Consider the following 10256-nt stretch of genomic DNA (forward strand, 5'->3'; position numbering starts at 1 on the left):
TTTAACCTTTAACCTCGAGCTGTTTAACCTTCCCCTCACCTCCATCCTAACTTTAACCCACTTGAGCATGCAAAACTGTGTTTCTTGTTCTATCGTTCTTCTCAAACACAGTTAACGGTGTAGCGTGTTTAACTACATACTAGAATCAACACTGTTTGCTATCAGCTTTGTTAGATTCTTAGAAAAGATCCAGACAAGTTAACAATGAAGCATCTATTATATATAAATATCTAGGATATTATATATTCGATAGAAGTTCATATGCCAACGAGCTTGGTCTATTTTTAATCCAAAGATTAATGTTTAATTTAAGATAATTAAATTTAATAGCAAAAGTTTATTTATTTAATCAGAAGTTTAAAGGAATCTTTGCTTTTTCTTAACCAAAAATATGCACCATTCTGTGTTTCATTTCAAAGAAGAGTCAGGTTTTTAAAGTTAAGAATTTATTACTAACACTTAAAAAAATGACAATTTAGAAATGACCATTTTTGAACAGACAATTTGATATTAAAACTTGTTTTAAAAAGCAAACCTGTGACTGGATGCTAAAATGAAAATGCGAGTTTTTTTGATGCGTGAATGAATCTTAGAAGGTTTCTTTCAGCGAGAGAAGCATTTCTGGGTGGAAAGTTATTTTGCAGCTAACTGAGTCGTTTCTTAGGAAGAACAACATCAAACACCATCTGTGTGCTACCTCACCCAGCAAGACGACCCTCTGTGTGGATCCGGAGGTCAAGGAGGATGTTGTCAGCCTCAGGGGTACTCGGTCCGGTAGAACCGATCCTCTGGTCCAGAGATGTCGCGGGTACACGGTATCGAGTGTCTGGCTTAACTCTGAAGGAGTTTTGCGTCAGCTGGTTACAGTGCGTTTATTCAGAGCGATCCTATCAGCGTGACAGAATGCTTAGTAGAGATTCGGGCGGCCGTCCCTCATCTCCTTGTATGGTTCAAGAACTGAACTTTTTGCTGCGGGATTCGGTTTTAACAAAACCCTCAGAACACGCCCACTCTCAGCATCAGAAAGCTTGGTCATGAGTAAAGACGTGATGGTTTTACCCTTTACCCTGGATCCCTTCCGAATGTGGCTGGTTAACGTGCAAGATGACCTTCTGGTTTAATGACCACACATTACGGATTATCAACGATAACTATTATTATACCCAAAGCATAACAAGTCATTTCAGTAATTAAAATACATTTATACTGAATCAAGAGATTATTTATGATGGTTGTAATAACAGTAATAAAGTCAAGAGTTTATTAAAATTATTATTTAATATTATTATTGTGAAACTTGAAGTGTCCTTCATCTTGGGACGGAACAGCAGCAGATAAAGATGGTTTCAGCAGACATCACGGCTCCTGGCGTGGTTAATCTGTGGGGCAAAGCTACAGAACGACCCAGCTTGACCCTGCTGGGAAAATGTGTCCTTTGTCACAAATTAGAGGCCATTCATGACGCTACAACAGGAAATTTAGAAAGAGACACAGGGTTAAGGTTAGGATGGAGGTGAAGGGAAGGTTAAATCGCTGGAGGTTAGAGGTTAGATGTCTTTGAAGTGCCCGTTTTACCACGGGCGTCGGAAAGCGATGCTCTGACACAGCGCGTCGTCTCCCAGCGCGTCGGAAACAAACGCTCGGTCACCTGTCGTCAGTTTCGGCCGCTTCGGGTGTGAGAATGTAATGCTTAGGCAGAATGCTCAGAACTCTATGATGTCACAGAGGCCGCAGCAGAAATTGTCATGTGCCGGGGTGAGTGCTCCTCTCATTTTTGTTCCATCTTTGAGCTGCTGTGTTTCAGGAGAGGGAGGCTCCAGCTGCAGCTCATTAACTATCAGCAGGTCCAGCTATAAGAGGAGAAGAACACATCTCAATGCCGGATGATTAACTTGGTAGTTCCAGCCCTTTGTGTCTCCAGGTTAACTCTATTTATTTTTGGATTTTAGAACCCTTGTAGATATACTTGTGCTTACCGGTTCCCAGGATTTTTGGATCGTTTTGTGGGCCTTACCTTGACTCCTCAGGATCTCCTTGGACTTCTGAAGCTTTTGGAGCTTCTCTGGTTTTCCTGTGGCTCCTCTGATTGACTACTTGGGCATCTCCATGATCCCGCTGGATTACTTACCTGTGCCCCATAAATCTCCTGGATGCAGCATTCACCGTTCTCCTCTCCTCCCTGCCGGCCCGCTCTCCTCGCACCCGCTCTCCTGGACACCCCCTCTTGGATTCACCCTGGTGTCGGTACAAGATCTGCTCAGGTGCAAGATCGGCTCGGGGTACTTCGACTGCCGATGACGTCAAAGTAGGTGATTGGCTGAACATGAACCTTACGGAAATTACGTAATCACGTTACGTTGTTATCACGTTACATTGGTCCAGGAAAATTTTTCTGTTGGAAAGATGGACAACTTTTACAAAGAAATCCATCATTACCTCTTTGAAAATACACTTTTAGCATAGAGCTGCATGTATATTAGGGCTGAATGATTAATTGCATGTGCAATTAAATTGCAATGTGACAAAAGGAGATTTTCTAATCGCAAAGGCTGCAATTTGGCAGCGAGTGGTTAGCGCAATGCTAATATACATGGAAAAACCCATAGTAATGCTAATGCTAATATCACCGATTACATTATTACAAATTATGAATTAGAAAAGTGCCAAATGATTACATTTGGAGTCTAACAGAAAGTAAAACTACCATCAATCAAATAAGTACAGACAGGTATTTTAGTAAAGCCAGAAAACTTTTAACTCCAGAGTTTTGGCTAGCAGCTATGAGCGTACCTGAACTACGCATGGACAAGACATCAAAAACTCTAAACACAAAATACTTCAATAAACGGGACACACTTCTTTCCGTCAAATTCAATTTCACAGGTGTTGCTAATACCTATGATCCTTCAAGGGATGTGCTCAAAGAGGAGTTCAACATTATGAATACAATATAGTGTTTTATTTTACAAATACCATTAAAAACACACTTACGTCGTGAGAAACATTATATTAATAACGAATCTGCTAAATTCTTTCCAACAGTATAAAGATGTGTAGTGTATTTTGTCCGAGTGGGTTTGCCGTACTTTGACATTATCGGCAGTCAAAGGACCCCGAGCCGATCTTGCACCCAAGCAGATCCTGTACCGACACCGGCACTCCACCTACCCTCCCCAATTCCTCAGCCCCCAGCTTCCAGTAAGTCTTAACTCTGCACCTTCCTAGTTCAGACTTACCTCCCTGGATTCACCTGTTCCTCTGCTCTCCCCTCCTCAGACGCTGCGGTTCCGTTGCAATCCCCATTCGACCTTATCCAGTGCACCCTCGGTTCCCGATTTTTTTAAAGTTAAATTCTTTAATTTTTCTAATTGACTCGTGAGTGGTGAATTCTACATGTCTTGGGTTAAACTCGTCTCCAAAACCATGTCAGAATCATGTCGTTGTGAGTCTGTGTATTTGTTAGCAGCTCTGCCCTCAATCTGCCAGGCAACAGCATTTGTTGCATTTTTCTAACAGGAAGTGGGAGCGGAGAACGACTGGTTGGGGGTGACTTGCTCTTTAATATGTCTCTCTGCATCTTAAATTTATTTTGCTTATAAGACAATTAGTTTAATATCTGGGTGACCAACCAAGAATGGATTATGATTTGGTCGGTTGATGTCACACAATGGTTCTCAATCCAGGGGGGCATTTCTCTAAACGAGCTCAGAACATCAGGGCTATCCTGATGAATCCCTGATTGACATATCAGGCTGCATGCTTTCCTAGCATCTCGACGGTTGGGTCTGCAGGATGGTTTTTTTTTTCTAATCTTCAGGGAATGTCAAAGTTCTACAGAAAGTACTCAAGCGTTGTCAGAAATGTCACAAAATCTGTCAGTAGATGTTGTTTGGAATAAACGGGAAAAATAGAACCCAATCTTATCTTTAGCAGCGTGGCATCACGCCTCTGAAAATTGTCGTGCCATGGCTGGTTTGAATATAATGGAGTATATTTGCAGCGGTGCCGTTCTGCACTGCTTTTGCTTCCAGTGTGCAGCAGGACTCAGTCTGGAAGGTAATGAAAATGTCGAGAATAAGACTGCTGAAATGTATTTTTGTGACCGTGATTTTGTGCAAAGAACTTCATAAATATGTGATGAAATACGTCTCCACCCATATACTATATGTGACAGTGTGAGCATCCTGTCACAGTGTCCCGATTGATCATGCGCCCTGGCGTCTTTGCCAATGGGATGGACCTTTGGCTGACTGGTTAGAGTGTATGACTTTCACCCAGGAGTCTGGGGATCGAATCCCGCCCTGGCCCTCGCTGCTCCACCTTGCCACATATACATCAATGCTTGTCCAATACTTTAAGTTTCAGAGGAAAAGGAAGTCGTTCATTCAGTCAGAAAGGCAAATGTAGGACAGAGACAAGGCAAGGAGCGTAATTACACAACCATAAACAATCCTGCATCTCTACAAAACAAAGTGTGTTGTCTTGCTGTTAAAGAACAAACGTCTGATGCCCTGATTTTAGTTTGTTTCTAAGAAAAATAAAGGCACATGGTGATTGATCCGGTTACTCAGGACAACCAACATTTTCTTTTTTATGTGGTGAGAAATGTATAAAACTAGAAAATCCAGTGATTATTATGCAAGGTAACACAGAACTGATGATAAAGAGTAAAATGGCAGAAAATTCAGATTTTATTCCTACAAATTTGTGACTAAAATGAGGCACCCCTGCTTCTTACAGCTGTTGTGTTGGTGTTACAGCGCCCCTTGTAGGAGAAAAGTGGAGTTTACAGCACCTGCAGGTGGTTTGAGATGGACGGATACAGCACCACTCTTTCTCCACTGACATAACAATGTAACAAAAATGTCAGGAAATAAACTCCTGGTGCGTTTATTTTTTATTAAAATAATTTATAAATTTATTGTTACATCAAAACACAGTAATGTTTTTCCTGTTTAAAACACACATGTTGATAAAAATGTAAATTACTCTGTGTGTGTGTGTGTGTGTGTGTGTGTGTGTGTGTGTGTGTGTGTGTGTGTGTGTGTGTGTGTGTCATTGCTGTGGAGTTGTACTTATCAAATTATGCCACTGTAACTCAACACCAACCTGTGCTGCACATGCATACTGCACCCTAGTGGAGGATCTACAGATCTGTAAATGAGATTTTTATACACTCACCTAAAGGATTATTAGGAACACCTGTTCAACTTCTCCTTAATGCAATTATCTAATCAACCAATCACAAGGCAGTTGCTTCAGTGCATTTAGGGGTGTGGTCCTGGTCAAGACCATCTCCTGAACTCCAAACTGAAGGTCAGAAAAGGAAAGAAAGGTGATTTAAGCTATTTTGAGCGTGGCGTGGTTGTTGGTGCCAGACGGGCCGGTCTGAGTATTTCACAATCTGCTCAGTTACTGGGATTTTCACCCACAACCATTTCTAGGGTTTACAAAGAATGGTGTGAAAAGGGAAAAACATCCAGTATGCGGCAGTCCTGTGGGCGAAAATGCCTTGTTGATGCTAGAGGTCAGAGGAGAATGCGCCGACTGATTCAAGCTGATAGAAGAGCCTAACCCTCGTTACCACCGAGGAATGCAGCAAAGCATCTGTGAAGCCACAACATGCACAACCTTGAGGTGGTTGGGCTACAACAGCAGAAGACCCCACCGGGTACCACTCATCTCCACTACAATTAGGAAAAAGAGGCCACAGTTTGCACCAGCTCACCAAAACTGGACAGTTGAAGACTGGAAAAATGTTGCCTGGTCTGAGGAGTCTCGATTTCATTTGAGACATTCAAATGGTGGAGTCAGAATTTGGCATAAACAGAATGAAAACATGGATCCATCGTGCCTTGTTACCACTGTGCAGGCTGGTGGTGGTGGTGTCATGGTGTGGGGGACGTTTACTTGACACACTTTAGGCCCCTTAGTGCCAACTGGGCACCTGAGCATTGTTTCTGACCATGTCTATCCCTTCATGACCACCATGTACCCATCCTCTGATGGCCACTTCCAGCAGGATAATGCACCATGTCATGAAGCTCCAATCATTTCTAACTGGTTTCTTGAACATGACGATGAGTTCACTGTACTACAACGGCCTCCACAGTTACCAGATCTCAACCCGATAGAGCATCTTGGGGATGTGGTGGAACGGGAGCTTCGTGCCCTGGATGTGCATCCCACACATCTCCCAACTGGAAGATGCTATCCTGTCAATATGGCCGACATTTCTAAAGAATGCTTTCAGCACCTTGTTGGATCAATGCCACGTAGAATTAAGGCAGTTCTGAAGGTGAAAGTGGGTCAAACACCGTATTAGTGTGGTGTTCCTAATAATCCTTTAGGTGAGTGTGTATTTATTCAAATAAAGGTCTTAAATAAAATACTTTATCTTCTTCTCTAAAGTTAATTACCGTAATTTCCAGACTATAGAGCGCACCTCAATATAAGCCGCACCGGGCTAAAAGCCGCTGATCGCTACTGAATTGAAAGCGTAGTTTAACTGAACGTAACTGAACTGATCAGTATGAAAGAAAACAGAAAAGTTATCAATTAGTTTATTCATCTTCCTCTTGTGCACTGAAACCATTAAAGTCCTCTTCTTCAGTGTCGGAGTTGAACAGCCTCAGAAGAGCTTCATCACATATTTCTGTGGCGATGTCAGTGTTGCTGTCATCATCCCCGGGTGAAGATGGCTTGAATGAGTTCTTCCTGCTGCCGTCTCCAGCGCCGAACCATGGATTCATTCATGCCAAGCTTACGTGTGGCAGCACTGTTTCCCTCCTTTACTGCCAGATCGATGGCCTTCAACTTAAATGCGGCATCATATGAACTCATACGTGTAGTTACCATGATGAGGGGGTATGGATTTGAAAAAGATTCTTCGTCATGCCGGCTGCTTGCATGTGCTAAATTAAAATGAGCACTTTCTTCGATTTCCACTTTTGACTTCCACCTGTTTCACTTCCTGCTAAAGCGCCCCCTGGTGGCAGGTGAAGGAAAACCTTCAGTAAAGCCACACCTCATTATAACCCACGTGGTTCAAAGCAGTGGCGGTTCTACATCGAATTACTCCCCGGGCGAGGCCCCCTTTGAGCGCCCCCCCCCCAACCGCCCCCCCACCACCACCACACCACCCCACCTGCATGAACACACGCATGTTTTCTACAAACCGGCATGTTTTATTAGAACGACTATTGAACATTCATTTTTCTAAGTTGCACATATTTACAATAATTACTATGAAGTTGTCAGAATGTAAAGCACTATACATTATATACTGTATCAAAATATATAGAATCAAATATACAAAAACAAACAATAACTAAATATTAAGAATATATGAACATAATAGATAATAAATATTCTAAATAGCAAAAATATTTCACACATAACAAACTAAAGATAATCACTACAGCATTGCACTTAGAACAGAAAACACAAACTAAAATTAAAACCTAATCTTGATGCAACGTCATAAATAATGTCATCACATGAAATCTGCTCCCCTACTGAGTGATTGATACTAATCAGAGCCAGGTTAGTGAGCCGCCCCTGAAACATAGGTGACCTCAGGTATGACTTGATCAAGTTTTGAAAAGCTCCTCTCAGCTTGAGCCACAGTGACTGGCAGAGCAGTCCAAAAGTTGGGGTAGATCTCCAATAGATCTTTATCATGATCCATAATATTTTAGAATTGCCTCTGAAATTGTAATTTAAACTGACATAAAAAACTGTAGACTACCAAAAATGCCAACTTTTACAGAACAAATCATGTAAAAAAAATCAGTGCAGCCATCTGCAATAAATAAACAGGATAGTTAGTGGTGACTGGGGTGTTTTCTTCTGCTTGTACAGTTGTTTTATTTATTATTATGTGAACATGATCAACATGTGTTTGTTGTTGTTCAGGCAGGCCACAGGCTGCAGTGAGCATTTAACAAATCCTAGTTTGAATCAGTAAAAAATGATTCAAGGACTTTTTTCGAACCATTTGAATATTCGTTTCCATATTTCAGCCCTATTAGCTCTGTTAGCAATTAGTTGACCGCATTTAACCGTTAAAATCCCAGTTAACTGGTTCAAAAAATTGAAAACATTCATCATGAGAGCTACATACCTTTATCTTTCTCCTCTTTTTTCTTTTTTCCCCCCTGAATGGGGCACCTGGTGGTTTTAGCCTTTTTATGTTCATCTCTTCTGTTTGGCTCCTGACTCAGTAAGTTTCCTTTAGTCAGGACTAAACAATTTGACCTTGATGGGGGGTGACCACAAAATCGTTTTGTTTTTCCTTTTTTTATTCGGCCATTTCACACAATTCAGAGAAACCTGAAAGAATGATAGGCCTGTGTTTATGATATTATGAATGAAATATGGAAGAACGTTAAGATGTGATTGACTTTAGCCACGTTAATACAGTTGATTCAGCCCCTGCACGCTCATTTCATTTGGGAAAGACGCAGAGGTGAATTCCCCCGCCGCACCCCTCCCCTTCCTGTTCTTCATAGACACACGGTGCACGTGAACGTTCTCAGTCAGCAGGAGCGCCTGCAGCTGCAGGGGGCGCCAACTTGCTGTTTCCAATCCAGACACTGTCATATGACAGATAGAATAGAAAACCTCGGTGCGGCGCAGATTTCCTTTTTTTTTTTTTTACTCCGCGCTTGTGCGCCCCTTTTGTGTCATGAAAAAATGCCGCCCCGGGCAACTGCCCTGTCTGCCCGTGCCTAAAACCGCTACTGGTTCAAAGCGTGGGGAAAAAAAGTAGCGGCTTGTAGTCCGGAAAATACGGTAAACTTTTTCTCCCGTCATCAGGTCACCCTAAAACTAGAGCTTTTATCACTCATGGAGGTGCAAACGGGGTTTATGAGACCATCTATCACGGCGTTCCCATGGTGGGAATTCCAGTTTTTGCTGACCAGCCAGACAACATGCTGCACATGAAAGCCAAAGGAGCTGCAGTTGTGGAATTAAACTCACTGACATCTGAAGACCTCAGAGATGCGATCAACACCGTCATCGATGACACAACGTCAGATTTTTTAAATTCCTGCACCAAGTCTGTTTTAAAGATTTAAAAAAAAAATTGTTTCGTTTTTGGTGATGAGTCAGCATTAACTTTATTACCAGAATAAATATTTTCCTTCAATTTCCTGTTTTCGTGGTAAATTTTTACTGTATGGCCCGAAAGAGTAACCTAGCTTAAATGTACAAAACTACAAATGTGCCTTTCATTATTCCCAGTTTGTGAGATAAAAGTTAATCTCTGACAATACATTATGAATAACTCTTTATGTTAACTTGTTTATCCACAGCTACAAAGAAAGTGCCATGAGACTATCCAGAATCCACCACGACAGACCCATGAGTCCTCTGGACGAGGCGGTTTTCTGGATCGAGTTCACCATGAGGCACAAAGGAGCAAAGCACCTGAGGGTCCAGGCCCACGAGCTCACCTGGTAGCAGTATCACAGCCTGCATGTCCTGAGCTTCCTGCTCTCTGTGGTTCTGCTGCTCCTGTTCCTCCTCGACAAGACCTGCAGGTTCTGTTTCCGGAGGTGCTGCTGCAGAAGGAAGACCAAGAGGAAGGCTGAATAACAAACTCAGCTCAGGTTTATTAAAGTTAAATATTGAATAGAAAGGCTGATTTAATATAGATTTTAATCGGTCTTTTGACCACGGACCTCTTGTGTAAAAATAGGGAAGTAAGAAACTGTTTAAAAAAAGGCAAAAACAAAAGTGTTTTGATGTATTTTTTATCTTCTGTGTGATCAAATAGGGTTTTGGGTTTTTATTATTACAAAAAAGGAAAAGGAAAAACATCAGTGTCCAATGTTTTCACTTCTGAATAAATGGTTTGTACTTCACAATTTTTTGTTAAATTCTGACCATTTAGTTTTTGCTCAAGTTTCAGTAACTTCTGTCAAAATGTTTAGAAAAAATATCAAACAGCCGGGATTAAACCCGCAACCTTCTGATTACTGAACGACCCGCTCTCCCTCGAGAGCGACTGCTGTCCAAATGACTAGTTATAAATGACCTGCACTTGTGAAGGGTTTTCAGGTCGGTGTGTGGAGGGAATTTGGGGTCAAATGTCATGCTGCACCTGAGAAGTGATATTAGTGGATTTATTTATGGTTTTATTAGTAATGTTCATGACTGCGGCTACAGCAGGACAATGTTTCATTTAAATGTTGTTCGGAGGGACCGGCGTCGCCTGCGTATGGCAGACTCGCCTCTGTCAGGACGCC

Source organism: Nothobranchius furzeri, chromosome 10 (assembly GCF_043380555.1).
Source record: "Nothobranchius furzeri strain GRZ-AD chromosome 10, NfurGRZ-RIMD1, whole genome shotgun sequence".
NCBI lineage: Eukaryota > Metazoa > Chordata > Actinopteri > Cyprinodontiformes > Nothobranchiidae > Nothobranchius > Nothobranchius furzeri.